At 44.5% G+C, this 16740-nt stretch overlaps 1 long non-coding RNA gene across 1 annotated transcript; it reads right to left on the bottom strand.

Annotated features, from left to right (window-relative positions):
• Positions 1–2645: 2645 nt before the first annotated feature.
• LOC111770157 (uncharacterized) lies at positions 2646–16251 on the bottom strand. Its single transcript, XR_002803208.2, has 4 exons — positions 15698–16251; positions 9418–9557; positions 8710–8856; positions 2646–2896 (listed from the first exon to the last, which is right to left on the bottom strand). It is a non-coding gene; the product is annotated as an uncharacterized lncRNA (long non-coding RNA).
• Positions 16252–16740: the final 489 nt, after the last annotated feature.

Raw genomic sequence — 16740 nt, forward strand, 5'->3', positions numbered from 1 at the left:
GAGCTCATGGGGGGCCACCTAACCCAGCCTTGGAAGGCTTCCTGGAGGAGGCGATATTTAAGATAATACCTAAAGCAAGAGAGAACAGTGCTTTTGGAAGTGGTTGAACTCCTAAGAAGGACTAGTTATATTGAAAGAGAAAGTGGGACTCCGGGGTTGCTGGAGATCCTTTCCTTTGGGTTAAGAAAGGAGAGCCGAGGGGAGACAGAGAGAGACACACAGAGAAATAATCTAGGACACTGGAGAAGTTGCTCTTCAGCTGACATAAGACAATGAAAAGATCTTGCTACTTAACAAATGTTTTATGGAGGAAGTTTCCATGAGCATATCACTGGTGGTCTGAGCCCCACTCCCTGGAATGTTCTAAGCCTAAGGATTCCCCACTACTTCCTCATATTTCCCTTCCAAAACCCCCATGTCAATGATTCTATCATTGCCTGCAGATGCGTGCATGGTCTGTGGGAAGCATATTCAACCTGGGTCTGGGCATGAAAGAGCAGGTGTGAGCAAAAAGGTGTCTGATCCAAGGACTGAGGCAAGAGGCCTGACCAAGGAGAACGGCTGGAAGAAGCTTGGGGAATGCTCCAAACCGTGCCAAGGGCCCTGAGCGATTTGAGACTCTCTTCCTCAGGTATGCAATTTCCTCCCTCCAGCCCCTCATGGCTTCAGCAGGATCAAGGAGGAAGAGATGTTGTTAAAGGGAAAGAGGAGTCTCCAGAAGAGCAGGACCCCTCCCTGGCCAGTCACTGTCATCTACTTTTAGGCCTTCAAAGGCATCAGCAGAAAGTTACCTGCAAGTCAGGGTCAAGAACCCAGAAAGGCACTTCTGTGTGAACTCTTCACTAAAGGGTAGCCCAGAAGTCGCAGTAAAAGGAAGAGAGTAGAAGCTTTAGCCTCAGTCTCCTCCCCTCCCTCTTCCTCAGCCCACCTCTGCCCAACCCTGCTTGACTCTGGTTCTTCCTTCCTTTGTTAGCAGTTCCCCATCAGACTCTAGAGCACTGTTCAGGCTCTGGAGTCAGTAAGACGGTCTTACCCACAGGCAACATCTGGTACTTAATAATCACTCGATAAGTTCACTCAGAGTCTGTGAATCTACGCAATTAACCATGTTCCCTCTCAGCAGGAACGGAATTTCTAATGGAGTCATCGGCAACCTTCAGGCCCCTTCCTGAGGAAATGGGATAAATGAAGAATTGGGCCAAAAAACACATACAAACCTCAGGGGTCCTCTTCATAGAGCTCCCCAGAGGCCTGCAATCCTCATGCTACCTGTGGAATGTCAACATGTTGGCAGCGCAAGCCCTCGCTTAGGACGCTCGGAATGTAATCCTACCGGTCAAGCTAGGGATACAATCTTTATTCTCAGATCTTCGCCAACACCCAGTCCTCTCCATGGTCCTCTTGTCCACACACATTGCTGGAGCTCTATGTGTGAGGCACTGTGAGCACATCTTAGAATGACGCAGACTTGGTCCTTCAAGTTTGTCAGAAGATGCAACCATTTAAACTTAAGTTCTCTGTCATGGGGCAGGGCGTTTCAACACACCAGGTGACCATTTTTTACTTAGGCTTGTTCCTTTGGCCTTCTTTTTTCTTGGACTCTCTCTCAGGGATCTCGCAGGGAAACGAGACCAAGCATCTACTCTTGTTTATTGCAACGGGGCCAGCCATCACTCCCTCCCGACACCATCACCCTTTCTCTGTTTCAAAGTAGAATCATCCAGAGTCTTGGAAGCACCTTGGTATACTCCCTTAGCAACCTGGATGCAAATGTGGCAACTTACATTTTCCAAAAATGGTCACAGCAAAATTTCCAGTCCCACATTCTTCCAGAACCTTGCCTCTCTCCATCACAAGGCAGATTCCATTTAGTCTCCCCTCGAACCTCACTGGGACTTATGACTGCTTCGATGAAGAGAATGTGGTGGAAATAATGATGCATGACTTGCAAGACCAGGTCACAAAAGGAGACTTGGTTTCCTCCTGGCTCCCTCTCTAGGAACCCTTGCTTTAGAGCTCAGCAGCTATGCTGTGAGGAAGTCCAAACCAACTCACAGAGAAACCACATGGGAAAGTCGAAGTGGAGGAGAACTGCGCCTCCAGCCAACAGCCAGCATTCACTGCTGCACACGTCTGTGAATGAGCCTTAAGACGATTCCCACCCCTGGCCTTTGGGTCCTCCAGCTGAAGCCCCAGACACCATGGAGCAGAGATGAGCTCTCCCTGCTGCAAAGTCCTGACCCAGGGACTCTATGAACATTACAAATGGATATTTCCCCCACTCAATTTGGGGGTCATTTGTTAGACAGCCATAGTAACTAGAACAGCAAACCAAGAATAAACTGTAAAATCTTCCAACGTCCCTTCCTTACATTGGCAGCGGCAGACTCCTGCTCATACTTACTGTGTCACCAAGACTGGAGGGTTAACCACAGGGATGGGTCTGTGCCACAGCCAACAGGAGGGAAGCAAGAAATGGAAAATGGGAAGAGACTTGCAGAAGCATAAGAATAACTGGGAATTGACTGTATAGTTGAGTAAAATGTAATTTATCCAACACCAACCATTTCTAACCCTGATGGTGCTGATACCAAGCAATGGGCTCGCTCTGCTTGCTGTGATCTGAGCCAATTAATCACAACGAGTTGGAGATCGAGAAAGAAAGTTTAATTAGATTAGCTGGCTAATCGGAAGATGGGTGACTAATGTCTCAAAGACCCATCTTCCAGGTTTACAGAATCTTGAGGCAGTTATATAGGGAAAATGGGCAGTGAGGAGAGGTCCAGGGATGTTGGTCTCCAGGCATGCCAGGCTCCAGGCATCACACTGTTCCATTCTTCTGTCAGCTGTGATGGATACCTTGTAGGCGTGTTTCTCGTCTGTGGTCAGCTTGTTCCTGGAGAGAAAGTCATAGAACAGAGTATTAATTTATCAAGGTATCGGGGACTACATACATAAGCAGAGGCCATAAATCAGGAGAGCATGTGAATCTACTAAAGTACACGCAGAGAAGCGAGGAGGGGCTGGGGACATTTAGCAAAATAAGATGGCCTCACTTTTGCCCACTTCCAGTGTGTCTGCCAGAACTCTATTTTTGGCATTGGCATTTTATAGTCCCCTCCTTATTTTAAGAAAGAAGAAAAGGTATGGGGAATGGGGATTTCAATCAGTACATGCCCCTGGGCCTTATCGCCTCCAGCTTTCCGGCTTCCTTAAAGGCCTTTCTCCATTTCACACACACCCACTCCATACTCTTCAGGCGGCTAAAAACAGAATTTGTGGAATTTAGCGAGCTGAATACCCAGCAGTAGTGGCACCATCAGCGATCTTCCCCCAAATAATTACAAATCACCAAAATCATGATCAACGCTGTTGTCATCATAATCTTTGATACGACCAAATGATGCCTAATCTTACGAAAAGTGTAGCCCAAGACAAGGACCTAAGTGCAGGTGGTCTGTGTGGGAGGTGACCCCAGGGAGCCGGAGTGAGGGAGGAGGAGAATGAGACCTGAAAGGCGGAAAAACCACACAAAGGCGCATTTTGGAGGTTGTCACTCTATGTGGTGGAGCTTGATTCCATGCGACTACCTGAGAGGCATATGGAATTTCTCCACCGTAGGATAATACTGACAAACGTTTGCTGGGCAGTTACCATGCTATGTACTTTCCAAACACGCATTTAATCATTACAGCACCACCATGAGTGAGTTTCAATAACTCCCATTTTAGAGATGACAAAGCTAAGGCTTAGATGACAGAGCTAGGCAGGGGTGGAGCACCCCCTCTAACTCCAAACTCCCTCACCACTTTACAAGAGCATCTACTGCCCCAAGAGGGCAGAGCGTTTCCTCTGTTTCTCACTGAAGATCTTAGAAAATGCAAAAATATCCTCTGGCCTCAACTCAAAAGCCTCTGAAGAAAAAGTCCTCAAATGTACAATAGAGAATTGTCTGGCAAGCTTAGACCCAGGGCTCCCAGCTGGAAGCCCGGCTGAGAAGCAACATTCTTTGGGACCCTTGATAAGCCTCTCCAGCCCGTATTATTTGTGTGATTATGCAGCTGACAAGATTTCACAGAAACATATAGAAGAGCAAAACCACAGACCAGTGGCAGCCCTAGGAGCAAAGAACAAAACTGAGTTTTAGGTCCCAAGCCCTTGCAGGGGCCCAAGTTCCTCACGGCCCCATCACTGTCGCTTTCCTTTATCAGTCAGAGTCCTATTCTTAGTTTGAGCTATCTCAGTTGTCACTGAGGAGAACTCTCAACTGGCTGAATAATTACCGTGGCCCAGAATAGCACATTGGAAGTGGGGAAGAGTGAGCCGGCAGGCGCTGCTAACTTGTTAAGTGAAACTGGGCGGGTAGGAGGGAGATTCTGTGAAAACTCAGGATTTGAGAGCCCGCCTGTACACGGCCTTCCTTTTTACTTAAGGAAAAGGCCAGAAGAGCTGGTTTAGTTGCAAGAATAATGCTTTAGGGGAGGAGAAGCAAATTCAAAGAGGAGAGCTGTTGCACACAAGCCGAAAAAAATGTCTTTATCCATTTATCACCTTTTATTCATTTTGCCAGATTTAAAAAATAGAAACAGCTTTGTAAGTCTTACAGTTATAAAATCAATATATTCTCACTGTAAAAAAATTCAAACATATGGTAAAGTATAAAAACAAAGTAAAAATCACCAGTAATTCCTTATCCAAAGCTTAGAGATATAAGCACTATTTACTCTCCAGCGTTTTTCTGTACGCAACAACTGGTATTTGCTACCCAGAACTTTCCCCTCTTCCTCTGGGAAAGGCTCCCCGAAACTTCCTTTGGGACATATTCTCTCCCCCGAGTTCTCAGCCCTGTGGTTTAGGGATCACCTCACTCTCACCTCCACTGTTAGATGTTCAATGACTTATGCTAACCATTATAGCCCATCGTCTTGGCCAGGGAATTTGGTTCAGGAATGGTCATGTGACCCAAGCCAGTCCAATCAGACTGAAGTTCCTGTCTTTTTCTGGGATGTTGAGACAAAGATGCTCTCTACTTCCTTCCAGACATGAAGGAGGAAACAAGTAGCCCTAGGAACTGTTGGCAGCCGTCTTGGAATCATGAGAGATGAAGCAACTCCGTAGAATGCAGAAGAGAGAGACAAAAAGAAACCAGCCCCTCTGGGATGTTATTGAGCCCCCGGAAACCATGGCTTTTCAGTTACAGGAATCAATAACTTGCTTTATTACTAAATCAGTCTTGAGTCGGCTTTTCAGTGACTAGCAGCTGGGAAAGCGTTCTAATCAATATCAGTTCCTTCAGACTTCTTTCTGGCATATACCAACCCCACCCAGCTCCCATGTATGTAGTTTAATGAAAAAATAGGATCTGTAATATCTTTTCAGGTCAAGAAACATTGGCCTACATAATAATGATTTCTAATGTCCTTTTTGGCATTTACACCTCTCCTTAAATGTCATCTCCTCGGTCAGGCTTTTCCTGACTGACTTAGTCTAAAGCAGCCCCACTTCTAGTCACTCTTTATCACACCACCATTTTAATTTTCATCATAGCACTTACATGACTCAAGTTTTAAAAATTTATCTGTTTACTCTATGTCACCAACCCCTAAAACGTAAGCTCCATAAAAAAAGAGATAATCTGTACCCCTGGACTTTACAAGAGTACTCTTGGCGAGTAGGTGCTCAATAAATGCTTACTGACTGAATATCTGCATAATATTTCACATATATATCATAATTTACTGAAAACAAGTTCCTATTGTTGAGTATTTAGATTGCTTCAAAGTTTTTGCTCATAAAAATGGCTCTGTGACATCTTCATACATTTATTATTTCCTTAGGATAAATTTTTGAAGTGGAACTGTGGGTCAAAGATAAACATATTTTGGATTTGGGTGTATATTGCCATGTTGTCCTGCAGAAAATTTGTACCAATTTATACTCCAAATACCAAACTTAAGAATTCTCCACATCCTTCCCTTGAAAAATAGTCTCTTTTGTTGTCTTATTTTCATGTCATTATTGGAGGATTTGAATATTTTTTCACATATTCATTACTATTCATGTATTCATTAGCTATATGTATTGCTTTTTAAAGAAATTTTATCCTTTGCCCATTTTTCTATTGGTCTTTCAGCTTTGCTCATTGATTTGAAGGAAGGTTTTTTAAAAGAATTGATTGAGTGTATTAACCACACATTTATATTATATCAATATCCAGACATCTAGATCTGACCCTTCAAAGACTCATTTGAAGTTAGAAAGTCCAGCTGCAATTTCTGGTCCCTTCTATGTTGGTGGGCTTCTCAGAGAGGGAAATGATGGGATCTGGGAGTGGTTGAAGCCAAGTGGCTGCACTCGGTAGTCAAAGACATGGAGGGCGTGGCTACAGGAATGAACGACAGAGTGGATCAGTCATCAGCAGTCTGACCTCAGAGATCTTTGGCATGGGCTAGTTGATCATGGTGCCCCTAGAAGTGTACAGATGGCTAGCCTTCCAAAGTCTTATCTGATTTGTATAAGCCACAAAAGCTCTAGGTTTGGTGACGAGAAGTCTGACTTGAATCCTCATAATGGAGAGACATGGCCACTCAGTCAATTTCCAGTCGTGGGCCAGTTCACACACCCAGAGCCCCCTTAATTAAGGGGAGGCCGGGCACACTGAGGAAAGAACTTGCTATACCACCAGAAATTCACACCTCCCAGCCTTCCTCCAAGGGACCTAAGCCCAGGTGACTGTGGATTGGAAATAACTGGTCATTGGCTTTGAATTAACACTACTTTCTGGAGACTCAAAATGCCACTGTTGCCCAGCAGCCAGAGAGGACTTACGGAGGTCAGATGATCAATGGAGTTCAGGTCTGTTTCATGTTACCCCTGGGATGTCCCTTACCTCACCTGTAGTTATTTAGCTATTTCCCTACGTTGGGAATGCATAACTGGAATTGACTCACACAACAACTGGCAGAATCCCCAGAGGACTGTATCTGTCTATCTATCCATCTATCTGCCTATCTTACTACTACCGTTGCTACTACTCCTACAATTAATAGCCAAAAAATAGTTAAACAAACAAGACACTATGATAACAACAGTAATAATAACAACAGCTATCTCCTATTGAGGGCTATGTGCCAGACCCTGGTCTAAGCCCTTTATATAGATTTACCCACGTGCTCCTTGTGATACAGAGACCCCCTAGGAACCTACTTCATTTTGTTCATTTTTGTGGTTCCAGTAGCCAGACACTCAATAAGCACTTGTCACAGGAAGGACCCATGACTGGTTTGTCTGGTTGTTGAAGAGGCTCTTGAAAGGACTGTCCCCCTAGGCAAGGGCTTTGGGTCGCCCTCCCTGGAATTTCTCTCCCCTTCTCCAGGGCTGATGCATTCTTTGTTGACCCTCTTTGCCTCTTAAGCCAACGCTCAGCGCCTGCCTGAGGCCCAATGACTTGGAGGAATCTGGACACAGTTCTTCAGGCTGGCCCTTAGCATTCTAGTTCGGAGACGTTGGTATGTGCTCTCCAGCCTCACAAACAACTGTGGGTCAGGTATGACCCAGCTCCAACCTGTCCCTCTAAGGCTTCCCACCGCCAAGACAGGCACATCTGGCCTGTCACTTGTGCCACTATGAGGCTGCAGTGACCCGGGAACAGCTTTGTCTCTCATTTGCCCCCAAATATCTGACGCCCAAACATGCAGAGAAGGAAGTTCTATTTGTCCTAGAAAAGCACTTTAACCATTAATTTGTTTTGTTTTGCTTTTATTATCTTATCTTCACTCCCCAAAAGGAATCTAATAATTCTAGAATGTTAGCCAGAGCAGTTCAGAGAGTAGTAATAATTAAAATAATGGCTTTGGAGCCTCAAAAATATTATGTCAAGTGAAAGAAGCCAGACACAAAAGGACACATATTGTATGATTCCATTTATATGAAACATCCAGAATAGGCAAATCTACAGAGACAGAAAGCAGACTAGTGGTTGCCAGGGGCTGGGGGGAGGGGCGAATGGGCAGTATACCCTGAAAGGGGTATACTTAATAGGGACAGGGTTTCCTTTTGGGGTGATGAAAACATCTTGGAACTAGATAGAGGTGATACTTGCCCAACTTTGTGAATGTACTAAATTTATGCCACTGAATTGTACACTTTAAAATGGTTCATGGTTAATTTTAGATCATGTGAATTTTACCTTGATTTTTTAAAGGAGATAAGCTTTTGCATTTAATTTTTTTAAAAAAGCTTATGTTTGTTGAGCACTTATTTCGTGCCAAGCCTTTTGCTAAGTGCTTAACTGTCCTATGGTATGTTACCCTCATAGTCAACCCTTTGAGATAGGGGTAATTTTTATACTTAGTTCACACATGAGGAAGCTGAGGCTAGAACAAAGAAGTTCGATAATTAGCCCAAGTCACACAGACAGTAGTTTTCAGGGAAGGATTTGAACACAGGTCATCTGCTCGAGGGCCAACATTCTCAATCACTGAGCTTCGTTAATTCACTGCCTTCAGAGGACTTCTACCCTAAGCTTTGTCAAAGAAGAAAGGAAGCCAACATATATTGGTGGTGGGGTTGGCCTAATATTTTTGTAGTCCCTGCTCTGGGCCGGTCACTGACACAGATTCCTCCCTCAATCTCACAAGCACACTTTGCAGAAGGAACTACTGCTGTCCCCATTTTGCAGATGAGGAGCCTGAGGCTCAGGTAACTTACCCCAGGTCACAGGACCACTGAGTAACTGCAGCCAGATCGGCTGAGACGCCAGCCCTTGCTCTGAGCCGAGGATGGAGGTGGCTAGCTCTACTCCAGCCTCTCAGGCTCTCTCTCACAGGAGCCCTTTTCCTCTCTCAGCTCAATCATCTGTGCAGCAAAAAAGAAAGTGACAAATAGGGAGAAGGTACCACTCCCCCTTCCCGTCACACAGGATAACATTACCATCCTTCCATCTGACCCCCTTTCAGCCCAGTGGGTCCAAATGCAGAACACTGGAGCCCTGGTTTCCTTTCCCCTCTGTCACATGCACGTCTATTGTTGGATAATATTGATTAGTTTATGAAATGTTAATTAATTTAGGCCTGAAGAGGAACACAGGCACAGAACAAGTCCAGCAGCTGGGCCTAAAGCTATGATCTAATCTCCTGTAATGTACTAGACAACACTCTATTTATTCTTTCCAGAATTTTTCAGAATGCACTTCCCCAGACTGGCTCCACAATTCTGACCTGTGCCATCATCTTGCTAGCAAAGGTGGACAGCCATCTCTCAGAAATTCCATTTGGTCCTTATTCAGCAGAGCTATGGGAGGTAATGTTCTAAGCCACAAAAGTTTATCTGCCACCCTTGCCAAAATCTCTTGTTTCTTATTCCAACCCATTTAAGCTGCTCTGGTCACAGAGAACAGGACTGAAAAGACATTCTCACCAATTTCCTCTAGAACCAGGTGAAATTTCTGGCCCATCTTGTAGAGGACGTTGCAAACCTCTGGGAGCCGCGGCCTTCCTTCTGCGCCCTCAGATCACTGACTTCTCTTGCAGCTGCGTGGATGCTGCACATGGCTGGGTCTGGCGGGGAGAGGGGATGCAAGGAAGAAGTGAGCAAGGGTTGCAAACTCAATGCCCTCAGGCAATATGAAGGCCATGTTAGTGAGGGTGGCGGGGGACTGTCTGTATGGGGCAGCAGCCACCCAGCTCCAGCCACTGGTTGTCATACAAAGATATGGGCCCGGGACTGTCAAATCTACTATTTTTTTAAAGAAAAAAAGGCCCCAAATGAGACTTGTATGTAAAATCTGCTGATTTATAAATTAAAAAAAAATTTCATTGCCTTATGCAGGCCAAACAAAACATGTTTGGGAAACTCTAACAGTCCCATGGGTTCTGGCAATTTGCAGACCCAGCTCTAAAGTGCTTTTTTTAAAAAATTGTAAATAGAAAACCATGCAACATGATGGGCAAACCATTTCGAGAGATCCTACAGAAGGGGCTTCTCAATGGAAAGACAGGGAGACTGGACTCAGAAGCATAAAACTTTGTTTGAATCCAAACTATATGTGTGATTCATTAGTTGAAGAATTCTGAGCAAGTTACCTGACTAAGTTACAGATTACTTACAAAACTGGCATAGCCACACCTGCCATTCTTCCTAGGCAGGGCCGTGGCAAAGAACAAATCAGACTATCAATTCAGGAAATTCTCATAAAATGAAAGAATTTACAATGCGAACTTCTGGAAGGCAGAGAATAAGTGATATTTGGCACGCACACGGTGCCTGTGCTTGTCTGCACACAGACACTCAACACATATTTTTAATTGACTTAGCTTGCCAAAATTCCGTTATAATGCAAATTTAGAGAATTAATCTTTTTACTGATCTAAAATAGTTTGTGTGCCTATTAAGCTTAATAATTCACATGATGACTCATTCATGCTAAAACCATTGATCAAAGTTCCCAGACTTCATAAAATTACATCTTAAAGTATAGATTTTTGTCTGGTAGAGATGCAAATAATTACTGTCTGGTGAATAAGATATCTACAAAGGTCATCATTTACTATTCTGTAGAATGTTAACCAACTTTGTACTTAACTCAGAATGCTTATTCTAATATTCCTTAATTGCTTAAATATACCTAGTTCCTCAAAAGCTGTGTAAACCGGTATTAACATCTTACTGGTTTCCTCATTAAGTAATGGGCTGAATAAAATCTTTGACATGTGTTCATTTTATATTTGCATGAGAATCACAATTTTATCCTTTTCAAAATTATACTTTAATATTAACCAAACTGAATTCTTAGCAGTTTTTCTCAATTTGTTTTACTAATGTTCTCCAGTTTAGATCAGTGGCATCAGCATTGAAGTTTAAACCGGGCACGTTGTCAGAAAATCATTATGTCATCGACCTGCTTTTTTTTTTAAGATTGGCACCTAAGCTAACATCTGTTGCCAATCTTTTTTTTTCTTCTTCTTCTTCTCCCCAAAGCACCCCCGAGCATAGTTGTATATTCTAGTTGTAGGTCCTTCTGGCTCTGCTATGGGATGCCACCTCAGCGTGGCCTCATGAGCAGTGCCATGTCGGTGCCCAGGATCCAAACCGGCAAAAACCCTGGGCCACCGAAGTGGAGCACACGAACTCAACCACTCGGCCATGAGGTGGTCCCTCATTGACCTGCCTTTGTGATAAAAGACAGGCACTGCATTTCAATTTATTTCTCCCTTCATTCCTTCATTCCATTTTTCCAACAAACACTTCTAGAATGTATGCAGGGCACTGAAGAGGAGACAAATATGAATAACGGTCACACACACACACACACACACACACACACACACTCCCTTTAAGGGAACTTGGTGGGGAGCAGATCTGTACATGGATAACTAAAATACCAGAGGATACAGATGGAGGGCTGTGGAAGGTTATGGAAGGAATCAGTGTTAAATCTGATTGCAGCATCAGAGAAGGCTTGACAGAGAATGTGACATATTAGCTCGACCTAGAAGGATGACTAGGGTTTTGAAAGATGGTGAAAAAAGGGAAGGGTATTTCCAGCAGAGAGAAACAGAGAGAATTCAAGAAATGTATTGGGGACAAGTTCTCCTATGAAATTGGAACATACATGGGTTTTGTAGGAGAAAGTTACCCGAAAAAGGATTTGGGGGTCTATTGTTGCTTAACAAACTACCCCAGAACTCAGTGGCTTAAAACAACACTGTTCATTATTTCTCATACATCCGCAGGTTGGCTGATGCAGGCGGGACTCAGCTGGAGTGTTTCTGCTCCATCTCTCACCCTGCTCCCGGAACACCAGGTCGCCTGAGGAGTTTCCTCTCCTGGGATGGCAGAAGTGCAAGAGAGCAAGACGCGTGGTCAATCCAAAGCCAAGGGGAAATAGATTCTGCCTCTTTAGTGGAAGGCACTGTAAAGTCACATGGCAAAGGACACAGACACAAAGAGGGGTGAAGAATTGGAGCCAATGATGCAATCTACCACAGGGGCAAATAGTAGAAAACCTTGAATGCCGTGATAAAGAATTAAAGTTTGTTGCTAAGAGACTAGATCTTAATTTTTCTCGCCGCAAAAAAGAAATGATAATTATGTAACATGATAGAAGTGTTAGCTAACACCAAGGGGGTGATCATATTGCAATATATAAATGTATCAAATCAACACGTTGTATATCTTAAACTTACACAATATTATACGTCAATTATATCTCACTTAAGAAAAAAGAATTAAACTTTGTTCTCGGCAAGGGGAAGTCATCCCAGTTTTTTCAGCAGAAGGGAAACAGTCTCAGATCTATGCTAGAAAGATGATTCTGCCTGCCAGCTGGATGGAGGATTAGAGTTTACAACCATCCGAACTAGGATAGTGGCTGTGGGAAAAGGGACAGAGGGACAAATTAAAAATAGTTCTTAAGTAGAATAAAGTAGGTCATCACTTGGAAGAAGAGTAAGAAAATCAAAGACACCACTCAGGTTTCTAAATCGGTATGGTGAAACCATTGATAGTGATAATAATACTAGCTACTTTTATTGAGTATTTATTTTGTACCAGCTACTATTACAAATATTTTATGCATACCATCCGATTAAAGTGCCACAAAAAAAAACTATGACATAGTGTTATAGCTTTCTATCCCTATTTTATAAATGAAAAAAAACTGAGACTTAAAACGGTTGAGTAACCTGCCCAAGGTTCTAAGCTAAGAACTCACAAAACTGGGGTTTGAACATAAAATTGCTTTGATTCCAGAATCTGAGTTCAAAATCTCAGGACGGGGGTAACAAGGGAACCAGCTCAGGGAGGCACTAACATTTGATTTGGGTAGGGACTGGAATAGTGCCTTTAAATTTTGGCCTACCATTCTATTTTTAAGTAATAAAATGCCAGTGTATTTATTGGTGTAAAACATTTTGATATTTTAAAATACCTGAAATTTGAGTCATTTACGTTTTGACTCAAAGGTGCATTTGTTTGGAAAGATTCAGAACCCGTCCCTCCCCAGTTTCAAACCCTTCCCAAGTATCTTGCTGTGGTTCCTATTTCCTGGGCTTCTAATGTGGTTTATGCGTATTCATCATGGATGTTTCCCACACATCCTTTGGGTCTTCTATACTTCCTGTAGTCCCTAATGGAGGAGTTTTAGAATGGCAGGGGGGCGAAGAGAAAAGAAACAGCATTTGGTGTGGGATTAGGGAAGGACGAGGGACAGAGGGGGTTTGGGGAGTTTCTGCCCAGCGTCAGCCGCTCCTCCTCCTTTTTTCCAGGCCTTCATTCTCTCTACTCTTCTCTCCTCTTATCCTCAGAGACAGATCTACTCTCGTAAGCTCAACCTATCTCTCCAGGGATGATTTATATCATTCAGGATCTTCTTCCCAATCGTCCTTCCTGGACAGACTCAAACTCAGAAAGGCAGAGGGACCTGGACTCTGGCCCCGAGGTGGAACAGCATCTGAGGACAGTGCAGTCAGTAGCAATGAAACCACATCTCACTTTTGTGTGTGTGCGTGTGGTAACATTGGTTGGTGATATTAAATAAATTTCAGGTGTACATTGCAATATATTTGGAATTCTGTGTAGATTACATCATGTTCACCGGCCAAAGACTAATTACAAGCCATCACCACACACGTGCTTGTTCACCCTTTTGCCCTCCTCCCTCCCCCCTTCCCCTATGGGGACCACCAATCCAATCTCTGTCTTTATGTGTGTGTTTGTCATTGTTTTTATCTTCCACTTATGAGTGAGATCATATGGTATTTGACTTTCTCCCTCTGACTTATTTCACTCAGCATAATACCCTCAGGGTCCATCCATGTTGTCACAAATGGCCGGGTTTCATCGTTTCTTATGGCTGAGTATGTATTCCATTGAGAATATATACCACATCTTCTTTATCCATTCGTCCCTGATGGGCACCTAGGTTGCTTCCTACATCTCACTTTTTATTGCACAAAATAAATGCCAAAATACTAATATTGCCATTGCAGTCACTAGGCTGGGAATGTAGATTGTGCCAAATTTATATCTATGTATATATAGATGAGGTTTAAAATAAAAGGCAGGATGGCAATAAGTTTTATCTCTCTATATGTGTACACACATATATATTTTAATTGTCAGCCTTTTATTTTAAATCTTATTTATTTCACTCAGTAATATTTTTAAATGTCAAATATTTTATTTTTATTGGGATTTCTCTATTATTTGTATCTCTTTTACTCATTTTTGTTTTTGCTTAATTTTGAAGACTTTTCTACTCATTAAAATTAAATTTACTCTTCTTTATTTAAAACAATATATTTATAAGTATGCATAGGCGAACTATATCTATCATATAAAATCTATACATATATGTAAATATGTAATTCTCCCTTCTTCGAGTTCACTTGTTCATTCATTCATTCATGCTTTAAACTGGACAAGAAGTACAGTTGCACAGGTGGCCTACAAAGTAAAAAGGACGGGGTATTGTGATGGTTAATTTTATGTGTCACCTTGGGGGCGGGAGACACACAGAGCCCAGATTATTTGGTCAAAGTTATCCTGGATGTTTCTGTGAGGGTGTTTGGGGGATGAGATTAACGTTTAAACCAGTGGATTCTGAGTAAAGCAGATGGCCCTTCATAACGGGGGTGGGCCTCATCCAACCAGTGAAAGGCCTGAATAGAGAACAAAGACCTCCCCAAGCGAGCAGGAATTCTGCCAGCCCACCCCCTTGGCCGTCAGACTGCCATCTTCCCCGAGTCTCCAGCCTGCCGTCTACCCCGCAGATTTTGGATTTTGGATTTACAAGCCTTCATATGGTGTGAGAGGCAATTCCTTAAGGTAAATCCCTCTCCGTACACACATCCCCTTGGTTCTGTTTCCCTGGAGAACCCTCAAGACTACAGGTGTGGAGGCTTCGCCCTCTCCACTCCCTAGGAATAATTCTCTAGTTCCGTGTCTCTCCCAGCCCACCCTAAGACACTGTACAGAAAACACCTGTCACCCTGGAGGCCTCGGCAGAGTCACAGGCCAGGCACCACCCTGATCCACCCGCGCGGTCAGCGCTCCTCCGCCCTCGGGCCTCGCTCCCTGGGCGCTCCGGCCTTTCAAGGGCCAATGTCTGCATCTCTTTGCTTGAGGTGGCGGGGGACGAGGACACCCTCTCCCCCGACCAACCCGCACGCCTGCACAGAGCAGCCCTGAGTCTGAAGCGGTTGGTGACTAGCCCGGCTCTTCCACCTCCCGGTGGGGGGACACGCGGCGGCCCGTGTTTACGCGGTCCACCAGCATCCCGTGGTGGGATTAGGCTCTGGTCTCCCACTGCGCAGTTTCCCTGTCCTTCCCAACCTAACTACCAACAGTCAAAGCCTGGTCTCGGCGTCTGCTGCCCCAGTTAAGACCCGCCCCCCCCCCCCCCCCCCCATTGCTGCTGTTCATTCACCGAAAAAAACCGTGGTTGACAGACGCTTAGGGAAGGCGGGGAGGTGGCCGCTCTCCCTGCGGCAGCGGGTAACGAGGCTGCTTAGGAGGCGGGCCGGCTACGCGGACGCCGGAAGCCGCACAACTTCCAGTCAGTCCCACGTTTTTATGCTACAAACTCGTGTGATGTTTGCATTCTGCTGCGTGATCCACCCTACGTTGCAATGCAAAACGCCCCTCCCCCAATCTTTTAGTAAAATAGATTTTCCAGGAAGACGGACAACACGTTTACCTTGGGGCATCAGGCATGTCACACTGCCATTGGGGAGGCATTGGCTCGAGATGGTCTGGAATTGATCTCCGGATGAGGCCAGACTGCAGAGCCAGGCGTCCACACTGCAGCTTGGGTGCTGTCTCCAGAACTTTGACTGAAGGGCCCTTGAATTGTCTACCGCCCCACACGAAGGGGCACAGTAAGGAATGGACCTCCAAAACCATCCTGGCAAGGAAGCGGTCCTGACTGCCGGATGCAACGAGAGACCCCACAGGAGAAGAGAGAGAATGGAGGAGGGGAGAGAACTCCGGAACGACATCCTCCCTTAGGGACATACAGAATCAAATCACACAGCAGTCACACCTCGTGCCCCACCCCAGCCGCTGCACTGTGGAGCAGCCCGGACAGCATGCGTAGACAACACTACCCTCACTCACGACATTATCTTTCTTATTCTGACTGCTTTGTCCCGCTTTCCCTATTTGCCTAGCACCTACTTTTTCTTAATGATACTCCCTGAATATTGTAGGCAGCCTTAAATCCTCCCCAGAACAAAGCAGAATAGGAATAACAAAGGGGTGGGGCGAGCACCACGCGGAATGGAGGCCCTGCCTGCCTGCACCACTTGGGACATCAGGGTGCTGGAGCTGATGCCGGCCAGCTCCTGCTGAGCTCCTCCCCGCCTCCCCTCCCTGGCTTGGCGAAGTGCTCATTCCTGTGTTTAAAGGACACAAGGAAACTAAATCATCATACACTTAAACATCGTATTTTTTCTTCTATTCACGAAAGGTGGCCTTTATTTACAGAATATACAGATTTGAGTCAGTGCCTTGAGGACTGCTCAGAAATTCAAGGTACTACAACACTAAATGGTTTATGAGTGACAGCACCGAGTGACAGAGACACAACCAAGGACCTATTTCTAATATAACTCAGTTATGAGTGAGATGAACTTTTAACTCGACTAAAACATAAGCTTAACACCTTTGGTCAACTCATATTATAAAGACCCTTCATGGAACCAAGACTCTTTTCCTCCTCCTTTCCTAAATTCAGTGTAC

The sequence above is a fragment of the Equus caballus genome, chromosome 23, assembly GCF_041296265.1.
Source record: "Equus caballus isolate H_3958 breed thoroughbred chromosome 23, TB-T2T, whole genome shotgun sequence".
Taxonomy (NCBI): domain Eukaryota; kingdom Metazoa; phylum Chordata; class Mammalia; order Perissodactyla; family Equidae; genus Equus; species Equus caballus.